This window comes from Polypterus senegalus, chromosome 10, assembly GCF_016835505.1.
Source record: "Polypterus senegalus isolate Bchr_013 chromosome 10, ASM1683550v1, whole genome shotgun sequence".
Taxonomy (NCBI): Eukaryota; Metazoa; Chordata; class Cladistia; order Polypteriformes; family Polypteridae; genus Polypterus; species Polypterus senegalus.
In genome coordinates this window covers 65,018,537-65,034,748 of record NC_053163.1, presented here as the reverse complement: position 1 = coordinate 65,034,748, position 16,212 = coordinate 65,018,537, and the positions used below count along the sequence as shown (strand labels likewise).

General features: G+C 37.3%; 1 protein-coding gene across 5 annotated transcripts in view; it reads right to left on the bottom strand.

The window, feature by feature from the left end:
• frmpd3 (FERM and PDZ domain containing 3) overlaps positions 1-12,129 on the bottom strand; it is a 781,596-nt gene extending 769,467 nt beyond the window's left edge. For all 5 annotated transcript variants that reach the window (XM_039765859.1, XM_039765862.1, XM_039765860.1 and 2 more), the window contains exon 1: positions 11,236-12,129. The gene's annotated coding sequence lies outside the window, so the exon portion shown is untranslated. The remainder of the gene's footprint in view (positions 1-11,235) is intronic.
• Positions 12,130-16,212: the final 4,083 nt, after the last annotated feature.

Sequence of the window (16,212 nt, the reverse complement as noted above, 5' to 3'; positions counted from 1 at the left end):
TTCTATCATGATTCAAAATGTGATGTTCTTGAATAGATCTTTTGCATTTCTGCCTTTCCATTATAACCCACTGCGTTGAAGGGCGAATTAGCACCAGGCTGGGTCAGAGACAGTAATGACTGAGCGAGAGGTGTGGAAGGGAGTGGTTTTCTGGACACGACGAAAAACATTTTACACACACACACACACACACATATATATATATATATACATACATATATATATACATATATCTACACACACACATATATATGTATATATATATATATATATATATATATATATATATATATATATATATATATATATATATATATATATATATATAAACAATCAACTAAATTTACCACAGGTGGACTCCAATTAAGCTGCAGAAACATCTCAAGGATGATCAGGGGAAACAGGATGCACCTGAGCTCAATTTTGATCTTCATGGCAAAGGCGGTGAATACTTATGTGCATGTGCTTTCTCAATTTTTTTATTTTTAATAAATTTGCAAAAATCTCAAGTAAACTTTTTTCATGTTGTCATTATGGGGTGTTGTGTGTAGAATTCTGAGGAAAAAATGAATTTAATCCATTTTGGAATAAGGCTGTAACATAACAAAATGTGGAAAAAGTGATGCGCTGTGAATACTTTCTGGATGCACTGTGTGTATATATATATATAGACATATACAGTATATACACACATATATATATACTGTATATATATATATACTGTATATATATATATATATATATATATATATACTAGAAAATACCTGCGCTTTGCAGCGGAGAAGTAGTGTGTTAAAGAAGTTATGAAAAAGAAAAGGAAACATTTTAAAAATAACGTAACATGATTGACAATGTAATTGCTTTGTGACTGTTATGAGTGTTGCTGTCATCAAGGATTTGATTATCATTATTTCTTTCAATCAGGTTCGTATTTGGAGGACGTGTTTTGTTCAAGTTACATTCTGTGCTTGTCAACCGTTGTAAAGATAACAGGTTTCATTCATCGAAGTGTTCACTACCGAAATCGCTACTCGTGAATCTAAGATGTTTAACAGGCATTCCCTGTATTAACTTGTGGATTTGCCTGCGAATATTTAGTGGCAGAGTCTCTATTAAGTTGTGGATTTGCCTGTGAGTATTTAGCGACAGCGCCTCTATGTGCTTGTTGATTTGCCTGTGAGTGTTTAGCGACAGCATGTCTATTGACTTGTGGATTTTTCTGTGAGTATTTGGCAGCAGTGTCACGTTGTTTCCGTCTAGCTGCATCAGAAAATGTACCACGACATCTGACATGCCTCCTTTTTACTGTTTTCTCATAGCTTGGATTGCTGCTGTCATAATTGGTTGGAGTTTCATGGTTTGTTTCAATTACATTAGTATTTGCAGGACTTGTGTTGAAGTGACATTCGGCATCTGTCAAGCGTTGTAAGCATACAGTACAACCAGGTTGATCGATAACTTCGCATCCAGCTTTTGAGAGCTGAAACATTCATAAACATCAAAGTGTCCACTACTCAAATTGTCACCTGTGAATCTAAGATGTTTAAGAGGCATTGGCGGTTCTCCAAAGGTGTAAAATATTTGGCCATTTTGGTACACTTGAAAGCAACAACCGAACAATTCAGTGGCAGCCATCAACTCACATGCAGAAGCATAGGTGAAGGGTTTAAGCATTTCACTCTTATAGTACTCCTGTGTAGTATAATTATCTCCTGTATCGTCATCAGTCCACACCTTGAACCTGTCCCAGTCATTCAATACATAAGACAAAATGTTCCTCCGGATATCAAGAGTGAGCCTGACATGGCCGTGCAATATGTAACACAGAGAATGGAAAAGGCAGACGGCATCTCCGGGCATGGAAACCACTCGATAAGTTACAGTTCTTTGATTCTATGGTGATCACCTCGATAGACATGTTAATGGGGGTACAGTTGGAATGATAAAGGAAATGGGTACCTGAACAATGTAAATTAAGTCTAAAATACCTACACAATAACTATAAGTGTAATAAACGAACAATAAAACAGCGGAGAAGCCGTAGATTAAAAAAAAAGGCTGTAGTTATCAGCACAATAAAACAGCAGAGAAGCCATGGATTAAATAAAAAGACTGCAGTTATCAGCAGGGAGACATGAATACTGTGGCGAAGCAAGGAAGGGAATGAAGAGACCGGAGTGAAGGACGACCTTATATGGGCAGGCAGCCAATTATGTGGGAGGCGTGGGGATGGGGGATGCAGCCGCCTCACACGGCGACTGAGCTGCAGGCTATGGACGTATATATGTACGTAAGTAGGATTCAGTTATGACCGTTACACGTAGAATTTCAAAATGAAACCTGCTTAACTTTTGTAAGTAGCCTGTAAGGAATAAGCCTGCCAAATTTCAGCCTTCTACCTACACGGGAAGTTGGAGAATTAGTGATGAGTGAGTCAGTGAGGGCTTTGCCTTTTATTAGTATAGATAAACATATATATATATATATATATATATATATATATATATATATATATATATATATAAAATCCATTCATCTGATCAATACATCAATACTTTGTGTGCAGTTTACTCTCCATATTACAAACAAGGTATAGATGCACTAGAAAGAAGTACAGATATGTGTGACTTGGCTGATTGTAGAAGATGTAAACTATTCAGAAAGTCTAAAGGAGTTGAACCATTTTCGTTTCAGTAAATGAAGATTAAGAAGTGACATGGCTGAAGTGTTATTACGATGATAAGAGCTCCTTAAAAATGAATTCTTCATTGGGGGTACAGATGGGAGCTTGTTAACAGTAAATTTCACACAAATGTCAAGAAGTTTTCAATCATGCAGAGAACTATAGACACATAGAATAAATTACCAAGAATTGTGGTAGACACAAGCTGGACACCTTCAAAACATGAAAATATTAATTAAGAGAAATCAGGTAAAAATAGCACTGGCAAACTTGTTGGACTGTTCTTGTTAACATTATCCTAATGTTCTAATGTCCCTCTAGCATCATGTAAAAGACAAATAAAGCAGATTGCCATTAGGAAGGCTATCCAACCATAAACATTTCTGCTCCAGTACTCCAAAGATGTGGGAAAAACCAGCCAACATGGGTGCCCCCGGAAAGTGTCTGTTAAACTGACAGATATTTACCTATTACCAGAGCTGACTGGCACTGTTGCATGTTCCTGGCATTACAAACTAGTAAGACCTCAAGCACAATAATATCATTGATGTACATAGATTAGTAGTCAAAAGGTTACATAGTGGCATAGTTGGTAGTGCTGCTGTCTCACAGCTCTGGAGTTTTGGATTCAAATCCTCACCTATTAACTGATAGGCTGAGTTTGCATGGGTTTTTCCCAAGATACTCCAGTTTTTATCCCACACACCTGACATTTGAATTTTAACTTAACTGGCAAACCTGAAATGGCTATGAATAGGTGTGTCCTGCAATGCACTGATGCCCCTTGCAGGATTGGTTCTTGTAAAATGACACTAGCTCTGTGTAACACAGAACCTAATAAACTATTAAAATAGTAAATGGATAAGTAGAAGTAATATATTATGTGAATGGATAGGGGAATGGCTAGTTACATTAATTTAAAATGACCCGGGAGGGATCAACATTTTTCAAAAGCAATCTTTTTTTGTATCAACCAACTGCCAGCAAGTAAAATTAAAAAAAGCTTTTTTCCATGTATTCTGCACATACTTATGTAGATTGAGCAATGTTATTGAGGCAGCTATCCATTAAAAACCTCCTGCACTTTGTTTTTTCTGAATGCAGAAAAAGCCATTTATTTCCTGTTTAAATATAGATTTGTCCAGTGTAAAACACTTTATTCTAAATCCTCTGTTGTTAGTTAGAAATGTATTTATCTTTCATCCACTTCCTTTTCTACAAGTCCCCATCAAGTGTTTCCACTGCCTAGAACTTTTGCTTATGTTCTCTCTCTTGCGATGTCAGTCATTGTGGCTCACAGAGCTATTCAAATGTGTCTGTCATCTATTAGAGCCCCTTTACATATGATCTCCTTGTGTATATATGACATGAAGCACGGCCAGACATCTATACACCATGAACTTGACTTATAGATTTGAAAACTTTTTCCAATAAAAATAATTTGAAATATACTAGGTCTATTCTCATTAAATTGTAAAGGCCAATGTGATAGCCAGTCAGCTTTTACACTTCTGAAAGAAATTTCTTCAGTTATTTCCATATTCCCTGTTAAATAAAAAGTAAAAACCTCCTGATTGCTGATTTTCCTGTGCCTTTGTGTTTCTCTAATCAAAATGATTCTCCTTTTGCCTTTACAAGTGTGTCCATTGTTATCTTGGTCTAACCCTTGTACTCTTTTCACCTCTTGGTTGTCAAGTGAGACTAATATTGCTATTACTTACAAATTCCACAAATATTTTGTTCACACCTCTCAATAAGAATAACTTTGGTAACATTTATGACTTATACTTTTAGACCTGGCAGTTAGTATAAAGACAACTGGACTTCATGGTAAAGTAGCACTAAATATCATAACAGTAAAAAAATCTTGATTGGTAGGCATCCATGTATGTACCAGCCTTGGTGTCAACTACCACATACTCAGTCTTGGGAATATTTTGAAAACCTCAGGAGTAAGCACATTACTTGGAAATTTGAATCTTTCTTACATCTTCCTCTTCTTCTGTCTCCAGTTTCAGTCAAAAATATAAAATGCAAAAATGCATAGCATGAGGTTACATTATAACATTCTTCCACAATTTATATATATATATAACTTTCTTACACTCAATACAATCAATTTTCTGTCAAGCATTCCTTACTATTTCAAAAATCTTATAAAGAGCTACTTCTTAGCTCAGACCCATCAAACTATAAACTATATAATGAAATACCATATTTCAGAATGTAGGAATATAAGATTGTCATTCAAATAATCTATAATATATTCAAGATCTTTTTAGAAGGATCACAAGATAGATTTTGTCTTAGGCTCTTCTTGCTACCTTTGTTCTTCCATTGTTTCTACCACACTCTTACAAAAGGTCTTAAATTTCAGAAATGCTGTTGCCATTTGCTCTAAATCTTAAATTTATTCTCTATGTTACTAAATTGTAGAATTGATTTTCTTTCTTCTGTACCTTTTCCCTCTCTTATGACCACTGTATTTTTATTTTGACAAATACCAAAAGAGTGGGTCTGTAATTCTTGGGTTCTGTAATTAGCAAAACCATTTCAGAGACAAACAGGAAATCCCTTGAATGGGAGTCTCTTTAATTTAACCCAGTGGTTCTCAACCTGTGGGGGGGCCGTAAAGATGTGAAAAAAAGAAAACAAGAATCAAAAATATGAAAAAAAATCTGTTGAAACCAAAACAAATTAACTGAAACTACATTCTGATACTAGAACAATAAATATAGAGTTAGATAAATGTCGATAAAAGTTAAGTAGGTATAATAAAATATGCATCTACATTTAAAAAAAATGTTAGGGGGGGGGCGCGATTAAAACTGTTATTAAAACTCAGATCGCAAATACTTAAAAGTTGAGAAACGATGATTTAACTTATTTGGAGTTTTTTAATACTCACCATCCATCTATCCATGCATTACCCAACTACAGGGTCACGGGGGTCTGCTAGAGCCAATCCCAGCCAACACAGGGCACAAGGGAGGAAATAAACCTTAGGCACACACAAACACACACACCTACACATCAAGCACACACGAGAGACAATTTAGGATCGCCAATGCACCTAACCTGCATGTCTTTGGACTGTGGGAGGAAACCCATGCAGACACGGGGAGAACATGCAAACTCCACGCAGGGAAGACCCGGGAAGCAAACCTGGTTCTCCTAACTGCAATGCAGCAGTGCTACCCACTGTGCCACCCGTAATATTCGCCATTAATTAATAAAGCATTCTTAAAGTTTTTTAGTCTTGGGATGATGACTGCTCATCCTGAAAAATCATACAGTACATTTGTCAGACCATTGGTGCATGAGGAGTTTCATGTATTTTGTTGTTCCTTTTCGTCTTGGTTTCCTTTCACTATTCTGCTTGTCTTTATCTTTTTAATTCACCTGAAAATCTAGAGCATGGGTAAGGTGTGGGTTTGTAGATAAACTGCAGCATTCTTTGTGAGATGTATCTGTGCAGATTGCTGCATTAATGTTAATTTACATTTTGGAACTGTTTTGCAAGGTTGGATTCATTAACCATTCCTTTCATCTATTTTCTAAGTTACTTATTCAACTCATGGTTGAAGAAAGCGGATTCCTTTCTTTGCAATACTGTTCCCAAAGTGGGAAGTACATTTGGACACAGTGTCAGTATCATAGATCAAAACTTTTTTTCCTACTCTATTTATTTTAGTAATAGGTGTGACTATTACTAGACATATACCATAACCAGTGAAAAAGTAAAGTAGTATGAAACATGAAAGTCATCAGTGGAAATATATTCAGCAATACCAGGTCTTGTGATGAAGCAATATAGTGTCATTACTTCCAAAAGTAATTCTGTAGAAAAATAAAACAAATCTTCAAGAAGCATTTTTAGAAAATTAGAAAAAAGCTCAAAATTTAAGATCATACTATAAAAAGTGCAACTCTAAAACCAGTGGCATTCTACAAGGTACTGTCGACCCTTTATCTCACTAGATTCAATCGGAGAGAGAGAGGAAGCAAGCACATGTTTTCAATATGGTGTGACAATATGTGTGCAACTTCAAGATACTGTAAAGCAGCAAGTGTACCGAGACAGGGAACTGAAGCTGTCTCTCATTTAGAGAACAGCATGGAAATGCCTATGTAAAAAAAGAAATACTTCAAAAATTGCTACAAACTTGACTTTGCTTGTGAAAGCTTTAGACTAAAGATGTCTCCAGTGCTATAATGTAATACGAGTAATCTGTTTCACAGCTCTGTATGAAGGCTCAAAGAAATTGTTATACACATTTAGATTCTGTTATAGAGAAGAAGGTGGATGGATGAGCATTCTAGCCAGGTCGGTTAGTGATATCTTTTCTATGTTATAGAGGAAGGACAGTCTACTTGAGAGGCCATGTGTTCATCCAGTATGATGGGTGGCAGCATCCCTTTAGGATGGCTCCCTTTTGGACACCTGCAGGAATGCATGCAAGCAGTAGTTCTGGTAGACAGCCCTGTTGGGGCCTTTGGGTGCCACTAGAGGAAGCTACTGAGGGCAGGCGCCTCTCTCAGGTGGATGTACCAGAAGTACTCCTGGGTCCAGATTAGAAAGAAGCTCCTCACCTCACCCAAATCAGCTTAAGTCAGGAGACAAGGTGTACAACACTCTCCTGGGAAATAGTGGATGAGAAAGAATAAAAGAGTTATATTGGACTGTATTGTGAAAGAAAGAAGCCTGTTAAAGGTATCGTGGGGGTTGGGTGGTCTATATACCTGTAAATACCATTTATTGCTTTTTTTTTTAGAAACAAAGCCTGATTAAGGAAAAGACAAACTATTAATTTTCTGGAAGACATTGGTCGGTACTCTTTGTGATTAACCTGTTTTAATGCAGCAAATGAACAGGTAAACAAGCTGCCAGCGTACATTTGTAATTAGTCATATAGCATTTTCTGAAAAAAAATGCAAATATGTAAAAAATGGAATGTGTGGGTTGACAAATGGATCATTTAATAGAAGCATATCATTTAATATGTTAATGTGAGTTTTGTTTTTACAAAGAAAATACACTAGAATATGATTCTTTGAAATGTTAAAATGATGCTATGCATTGGTAATGGCAAAATGTCAATTAGTTCCATCATCCATCTACACAAACCCTGCAAAACCAACTAATAATTCCTCAGGTGGCACAGTGGTAGCACTGGTGTCTTCCAGTAAGGAGACCAGGGTTCATGTCTTGGCTCCTCCATGTGTGAAGTTCATTTGTTCACCCCACGTTTGCATGGGATTCCTCTGGGTGCTTCAGTTTACTTCCAAAGACATGCAAGTTAGGTGGTTTGGCAATGCTAAATTGGTGAAGTTACAAATTAAACACTGAGTGCACCCAGTTGTTCTACTGGCATCTCTTGAAATCTGCAATATTGACAAGACAGATCATTTATATCAACAAACTATTTATTTTATAAAAAGTAAGGTTTACTCGTACAAATAGAGAACACCCAGAACAAAGGAGGTTCACAAAAGATGAACAAAGCATTAGCTACCCTACTATGTCTGGACATAGGCAGTTGAACTGTGTACATGTTGATGTAGCTTACTTACTTAACCATTTTTCAAGTATCACCTAAGAATCTAAGAATCAGTTCCATTTTCTCCATCAGTACCTTTCTATCTTTTCCCCCTCTCTTTATCTACATATAGAACCTGACCTCATTCTGCCATAAAAGAATGTTCACAACAAACTCTCCTACTAACTTACACCAAATGGGTCCACTGGTGTGATAACAACTTAAACTCTACTGTGGTGTCCAAATCTATAATCACTCCCTGAGCCCTTTGTGGCTATTTTGACATCAGCCTACAACTCTCATGGATCCCAGTGGCTGCTCAACCAAGAATCAACAACAGTCCCCAAATTCAAAGGCCAGTAACATCCTAGATGCTAATTTATTCAAGTATGAGATTGTATGCTATCTCCTTTTGGCAAGACTAAATAGCACTGGGCTTTTGACTTTTCTTGCTGGCTTTTCTATTAAGTCTTATGATGTGTACCTAGCCATTTATGATTTCACACCCATTGCTTAGCTCTGCCCCATCTATAAAAGGTGAAGTAAAACTGGAATCTGTTAGGATTGACTGTTTTCTAGTGCCCTTCATGATTTTTTTTACTCAATTGTCCACAGAGGTTTTTATTTTTGGACACCTTGCATGTCAAGATCTAGTGGTCCTAAGCAGACTCAGGCTGGCTTGAAGAGGTGTTCTCTTATTGCACCGTGGTACATTTGAGTGATATCTTGTAATAATGGCAAACCCATCAGTAAATGTAGTTTAAGGGTGGTAACAAATATGGCCATGGGACAAGTCCTAAAAGGAAAACATTTTAGGCGAACTCTAAGGGGTTTTGTTCTAAACTTGACTGTCTACAAATTATGCAGCCATTCCTTCTTATGAAATGAATTAGATAACCTCACTATGGCCTTGTTTCTTTTCTTAAAATGTCCATCAAAAAGGCAGAAAATAGTGTATTGACAAACGCATGCAGCAAATTGGTAACTAAACAATAAACCAGCATAATTTTTTTTTCATTTTATAGCATCCATTCATAATATATACATTTGAACACACACATACACATTTATATATCTTCACTCATTTAGTAATTTTCCTGAATCTGATTTTTATTTTTTTCACCAGAGGGTGTTATGGAAGCCTAGGTTGAAGTCAGGAGCCACCAATGGAATGAATGACAGTTTAGTTCAATGAACACATACTATATATAGCATGAGTCAAAGCATGGCTACAAATTTAACTTGTAACCTTATAATAATTAATTGTCTAACTAAATTTCTGGTGGCGGATAAAGAAAGTACTAGGAGAAGCTGCAGAAAACACTGGGAAACCATGAAAAATCTGCAAGGACAGCGAGCAGATTGTGTCTCCAGAGTTGTATGACAGAAAATCTAACTTCTGTACCATATTGGTTCTGCACACACATAAACTACATGGTCCATTGAAATTCTATAAAGGTGAATAAAACTTTCTTTTCCCAAAATGAACAACCAGGTTTTGCAGTGAAACCTAAAATTTAAATTCATATTTCCACATATCGTCAGTTTCTTATCCCATATTTGCTCATATTTTTGTATCTTGTTTGTTACGGTATCTCTGAAAACAAGAAGAAGCTATTCTTGTCTTGCTCAGCGCTGCCTGATTGATGTTTGTAGTTTGTCAATATCAACATCTTCATTAATGAAAACATGCTGAGTGGAGAGTCTTGCAGGTGGTCACATGATCATTTTGCAGCTTACTTAAGTTCTCCGACTGTAGTTTTCACTGATTGACATATTGCATTTAGACCTTACAGTACATGAAAGTAATTTTACTTTCACTAGAATACAGACCACAAAGGTGCATGCTGTGTGACTTTTTTCTTTTACTGTTTTTTTAATTTGATATACAAGAACGCAGTAAGAAATACACAATATAGTGCAGGGCATGTCTGCCGTCAATTACTATCAAGAAATTGGTCAAAATATTATTTTATCCTAAAGCTTTGTACACTCGTCACTGGTTTAAAAATAGAACTGGTAAATGGAACTGTGGAAGTAGAAAATTTTATCAGAAATTGAAAAGATAAAATCACTGCAAACAAAAATGGGCAATTGTGACCAGTTCTGGTTTAAGAAGGAAGTTTAAATCGTGCTCTTAATAGGAATGTAACTAAAACAGGACATAAACTGTACCAATTGCCAAAAATAAGTGACATTAATTTTTTTTTCATGACAAATAAAAATAGGCAAAATGAGCAATTGATTTTTTTTCTGTTTCAGTCAAATGCACTGCTGACTTTTGGACTCTAAACTATGTGATTGACTTAACTCATCGATCAATTCTTATGAAACCCTTACATCCTTGCAAAGATAGATGCTTTACCTAAACAGCCAGGATAAACAGTGAAACACATTCAAAAAGCTGTAAGTCTGAAAGCCCTTTTACACACACAAGCCATGTTTCCCTCAACCTGTAGCTCATGGCCACATTCCAAGCCCCTGTAGTGGCTCTCTAAATGCCAGCTTTTCCTCTCCAAGCTGTATGTCACTAAACCCCCTTCTCTGACAGCTTTTGAAGATTCAAAAGCCACACTGATAGCATAGCATTTGGGCTCTGCTGCAAAGACAAGGTTTGTTTTTGCTTGTCAATTACTGCCATTTTCAAATGCATCTGTCATGCCAGTCACTGACAAGGACTGTGTGTGTTCCACAGAAAGCAAAGAGTGTGCAACTCTTGGCACTGCCATCGCCCCGCTTGCTTAAATGGGGTACAAGGCTGCAGTTATAAACAGAAGGTGTCCTCTATTGCCTGGGTCTGTCCTCTTCTACTATATTTCCCCAGAGTCTAGCTGCAAATGCAGGGTGCTGGTTGCAGCAAGAACTTCAAATACATTTAGTAGCTCTGTATACTGTTTATCTGTATAAGCATAACATCTTAAGCATGCAGCAGTTTTCAATTGATGTAAAACAAAAAAAGGCATTCCTGAATAAATGCAACCTTGAGCAAATGGTCAGTTATTAATTTCTTACCTGCTTTTGCAGGGGACACTTTATCCATTGCAGAGCTACACAAACACCACCATCTCCACCCGGTGGCAGCTACTAGTGTCTGGGACCTTGCAGAGGGACAGGCAACTCAGAGGCAATAAACCCTTGCAATGAAACCAGCACTGTCGGTCAGTTGTTATCCTTCACATTTAGTGCACACCATTCCAGTAGGGCTGACTCCTGTGGCTGCCTTCTATTCCAATCCAGAAACAAGCAGGTGCCGACATAGGCATATTACTGATATCCCTAGTTTAGACTGGAGCCCCAGGATTCACAGTGAAGCTGGAAAGTTAGCTCTTTTTCTTTTTTCTCCAGGCCAGCACAGAGTCTCTTAATTATGAAAAGCAGAAGAGAAGCAAAGAGAAATTGACAGGAAAAAACAGGCTTTTTTGCTGCTTTATCCATCTGCATCTATATGTCAAGAACTGGTGGAGTGCCTCTAATGTAGCTCAAGCTGAGCTGGAGGTATAAAGTCAGGTGACACAGGTCCATGGGTAGAAGGGTAATCTTCATTGAACTCCAGTTGCCGGCAAACAAGCAGCACCTTAGGAATATTCAGCCTGACGAGAGGGATTTTTTTTCCCCTCAGCCCGCACTATCATTCATCTTCTGAGGACAGGTTGTACGAACCTGCAGTAAGTGTATCGTCAGTTAAGCCAAGGTGTGGAAAAAATTTCAGGGCTCTCTTAATTGGCATAAAAGATGTAATCAAAGATTGCAATTCAAAAATGTAAAGCAAAAAAGATTTAAAACAGGTTTAGCAGAAATCCCACGAGCTCACAATAAAGAAGGAACATTCATATGCTGCACAAATTAAAAAAGGCTTAGTGTTGTTATTGTAATTTCACACACAAGTTCTTTGGCAACGGTTGTAAGCACGGGCTTCTCTGAGCTGTAGTCTGCTGGAGTGAGATTGAGACAGAATGGAAGCGAAGAGAGCAGGGAGGGGAGGGGGAGTTAGCACAGAGCGAGAGAGCAAGAGAGAGAGAGAGAGAGAGAGAGAGAGAGAGAGAGAGAGAGTCATCCAGGCATACAGCCTAGTCTGATAAAGAACTGGGGACATTTACTGAGGACAAGGGGTGCATACTAAATAGGGTGCTAGACTTGAAGGCTGAAATTAAGTATGCTTTGTCATTTTATTGCCATACCTGGAAAAGCACAACAAATTATAAGTCTGTAAATCCCTTTTTGACATATGCTGCACTCTCTCAAGACCTTTAAGTGCACATGTAACAGAAAAGAGGAGTCACACACTGAAATAGCATCTGCTTGAAAGCACACACCGACTTTTAGCATGAGATCAGGCAGAAAGCACACACACAGATATATATATGCACTAGCAACATGCGTTGCTTCTTCTAGTTAAATGAGAAAGAAAAAAAAAACACATAATGTGACCCAGCAAGCTGAAAGAGTGCTGTGCTGAGTTGCCCACACCAAATCAGAAGACGTAGGTGTTTAGAGGAGCCCACTGGTTTCATGGGCTTTGAAGATAATTGTCTACCTACTGAACAGTGATGCAAAGCTGTTGTTTCTTCTGTCATAGTTTCATTCATTTATGTACTGTATATATCTATATATATATATGTATATATATATATACAGTATATATACAGTGTATATACAATATAAGTTTTTAAGTTCAATAAAAATATGTAAAATACTACAGTAAATATTTTGTTATTCATGCTTAGCGGGTTAAATGCAATGTTTATTCAATTACACTGACTATGGTTAAAAAAAATCATTCAGCTTAATTGGCATCATAAAACGAGTCAGTTCCTCAAAGAAAAAGCCTGAACAGAACAATTGCACAGAAACACGTTTGCATAATTTAAATGTGTTGTTTTGTGTCTTGGTTTTATATTTTCCTTATTCATCCTCTTCATCCTCAAACCTACTTAATCGAAAGCAGGATACTTAGGGCTGGAGCAGTGCTGGGCACAAGATAGGAAATAGACTTGGAAAGGGTGGCAGTGTATGATTGTAACTTTTATTTATTTATTTTTGTTTGCTTGTCCTCTCACGTTTTTCCATTTATTCCAGTGTTACTTCCAAATTCCAAAAATTTTTGTTTGATTAAGTAGCAATTCTAAATCGCTCCTTTTGAGTGTGAGTGTATATGTATGGATGTGCATGTGTGTGTGTGTGAAGGAACTGCCTCAGAACCTATGAGTCCGTAATAGATTCTGCACCCTGATTAAGCAAATTTGGAAATTTCAACCTATGTGGAATTATTTTTGCTGCAGTTATGAGGAAGGTGTAAAGGAAGAGAGCAGAGTGCAGAAAGATTGTGGAGGACTTTGTCTTGTGGTCAGGGGCAACTTGCAACTCAAGAAGACCAACATAAAAGAGATGGTGGTGGACTTCTGGCATGCCAAAGAGCCTCTGAGACCAGTCATCATTCAGGTGGAGGACGTAGAAGTGGTGCAAACCTACAAGTACCTGAGGGTTCACATGAACAACCAATTGGACTGGTCTGACAACACAGTGGCACTGCACAAGAAGGGCCGGAGCTGTCTGTACTTGCTTTTGATGTGTGCAGCAAGTTGGTGGGAATGTTCTACCAGTCCATAGTAGCCAGTGTTTTGCATTGCAGCAACCTGAGCACAAAAGATGTACAATGCCTGAACAAACTTTACAAGAAAGACTGCTCCATCACGGGGCGAACACTAGAGTCCTTCCACCTTCACCCAGAAGGTGCTTTTGGAGCACTTTTAGCCACAGGCTCATTCCTCCTTGGAATGGGAGTCTTTTCTGTCCACTGCTATCAGGCAATTCAGTGCATCCACCTTGGTTTAATTTATCTATTTATTTATTAATTGCTCGATAGATTGATTGATTGATTGATTGATTAGATGTATTATCTGTCCTGTGAGTCTGTATCCTTGTTTTTTATGATTCTGCTGTTGTGGGCATCTGAATTTTCCCTTGGGAATAATAAAGTTTATCTAATCCAATCTAATGTCAGGAATAAGAATTTGGCAAACAAAATAAATATATCATGGTGTATACCTTGCTTCTGTCCCTGCATTGTCTGATTGGACTTGCGCAGTGCAATCATAGAGCTTTTCTTTTTTAACACTCACATTTTGGTTAATAACTTACAGGCCTATCAAGTTATGTCGCTCAGAACTGTCACATGCATTATGCAGTTGAGTTATGTGACACAGCTAGTATTTATGTGTTTATGCAATAGTGAAAAAAAACTCTGCAAGGCCCTGAGTGAAGAAAGTTTGTCCTGATTGATGCCTGAAGTATGTTATGAAAAAAGAAATATAAAATAACCTGCCCACTACATGCATCACTAGAACGCAAACCACTTTCATGCACTTGTCAAGATGTGATTGGCCTGACGAAAGAAAAGAAAGAGAAAAGGGTATTGAGAAGAGATCCTTGATAGCAGTCCTGTTTAATGGAATAGTAGTGACACTCAAAATGTTTTAATGTCAAATTTAAGTTTAAATGACTTAAAAATATTGATATACATACTGTAACAAATGTACTGGCATCCCAGTCAAGATGGACTCCCTTCACTTACCAAGTCAGGAGGCCAACATAATGAATTGTACAGATGGGAAGAGAAACAGTGCTGGCATCCCAGAAGCAGTGAATAGGAATCACAAGACAATCTGGGATGCCAAAGGACAAAATGGACTATTTCCTAGTCGAGAGACCACATACAGTATATGGGATAATGGGAGACTGCCTCTAACATACAGGTTTGTTCCCCCATACAATAGGTGGCAGCATCCTATATTCCGAACTCTGGTAGGGATGCCTGAAGGGCACCATGGGAATTGTGCTCCCATAAGACTGCCTTTTTAGGTTCCATGAGGGCCACCAGGGGGAGCTGTCAGGAAGTGACTGCTCAAGTTCTGCCTGATCCGGAAGTGCTTTCCAGAGACAAGTAGTTTGGACCGGAAGTACTTCTGGCTTGTCATTTAAAAAGAAGCCATCCACTTCACAAGAGAGACGGGGGCAAGAGAGAAGATGGACAACTCTCCCCTGGGAGGAGTGGAAGAGAGAAGATGTGTGAAAAGAAGCCTTTTAAAGGTACTGTTCAATAAAGACTTATTTTGATCCCAGAGACATGGGTCTGGAGTTTGAGGCTTGGTGGTGCCCCCAGTGGTTACAATGCATACACAAATACACTGTCAACCCTACTGGATCATTTTCAGAATTGAGGGTGGCAGAGTGTACCAGTCCATTTACTGCATATAGTGTTTATTATGCTTCATTTGTATAAGTACAAAATGTTTTTTCTATGACATTTAATCCCAAACTTTGTGCTTTCAGTTTATTACACTTTATGATTCTTTATGGGCATTTATCTGATCAGATTACCCAAAAAAGCAATACATTTGAAGAATTTGCTATTTAGTTCTTAGTGAAAGTGCAATCACAGATCATTCTTTTAACCTTTTAACTAAAAAATAAAAAATCACATATAGACATAACTAGAATTTCAATTTTTTCCTTAATATTGTTTTTAAGGATTGTAAAGCTACTTTGTTTAAAACATTGATGCATTTTAAGCAGGACTGGTTATATTTTCTACCATACTTTCTTCTAGTGTTAGGTCAGACATACAAGTCAGAATTTCACTTTACTCAGTACAAGTGGCAATACTCCCACTACTACAATTAGCAGTAAATCTCTACAAACCCCAGCCTGAGTCTATTATTCTTCTATTATTGAGTATGTGCGATTCCAGGCACACCAGGGTATGAGTACAAGGTGTGATTTGAAAAACCTACAGTAATGAGATATAAAGAATAAAAATAAAAGGTATAACATTTTTAATTTGAATTTTAAACATGCAGTAACAATAATATAATTTAAATTAAATGATATCCTAGTCTTCCATCAATTATCAAAATCTACACACTTATTTTACTAAAATCATGATAATAATACTGTTTTTTTCATATTGTACACTAGCAATAATTTAAAAAC